The following is a 930-nucleotide window of genomic DNA, read 5'->3' as shown; positions in this document are numbered from 1 at the left end:
ACACTCACACTTACACATATATAATGATATTCCAACATGCAAAAAGCAATCCAAATTGGCAGATATGTAATGGTGACCACAAAATCATGCTTGCATACAAACAGTGATGTGGGCAGAACATCACACAGTGAACAAGCTGTAAGTGTTTCTGCAACAGACTGGGGGCGCTTTTCTTCATTACATGGCTCCTCTGAGAATTCCATTTCTATAACACTTGTCATTTACACCCCAGAATCTCAGAAGATGAAGACACACATTATCATTCTGTCTATAATCCATTTAATACTGGGTAAGTTAAAAACATACTTACATGGTGCAAATGCCACACAATATTATAGCTCTACAATTAACTATGCTTTAAATTCATTTTCCAAGAAAGCAGCAAAACTATGACATTCATCAAAGTCCCATCTGGAAACTGAACCTCTTACTGAACAATCTTTTCATGCTTCTGTAACAGACTAAACTTGTGTTCATTACTGAGCAGAATTCCTTCAAGATGAGGACACAAATTTGTATCATTCTGACTGTGTTACATTTAATACTGGGTAAGTTCATGAGTTAGTATGTAGGACACAAAGTGTACAATACAATATTATTGTGCTACACTTAACTTTTTATTTATTTTCAGGACAGCAGCAAAACTATGACATTCATCAAAGTCCTTCTGACCTGCTGGGTTTTCAGGGCGAAAATGCTGAACTTCAATGCAAACACAGTGTTTCATCACTTAATATAATACTGTGGTATCGACGAATCCTTAATGATACTTCCATGCAACTTATTGCATATGTACACTATAAAAGTCCAAATGTTGAAACTCCTTACTTAAGTCACTTTAACGTATCTGGAGATGGTGCAAAGCACTCTACACTCCATCTTCTTAAACTAAGTGCGGCTGAACACACTGCTGTGTATTACTGTGCAGCA

At 36.5% G+C, this 930-nt stretch overlaps 1 long non-coding RNA gene across 1 annotated transcript; it reads left to right on the top strand.

The window, feature by feature from the left end:
• Positions 1–229: 229 nt before the first annotated feature.
• On the top strand, positions 230–930 carry LOC310727478. Its single transcript, XR_014534023.1, has 3 exons — positions 230–289; positions 461–548; positions 632–930. It is a non-coding gene; the product is annotated as an uncharacterized lncRNA (long non-coding RNA).

This window comes from Silurus aristotelis (genome assembly GCF_946808225.1).
Source record: "Silurus aristotelis genome assembly, chromosome: 6".
NCBI lineage: Eukaryota > Metazoa > Chordata > Actinopteri > Siluriformes > Siluridae > Silurus > Silurus aristotelis.
The sequence above is the reverse complement of the archived record's forward strand: the minus strand, read 5'-3'. Positions and strand labels throughout refer to the sequence as shown.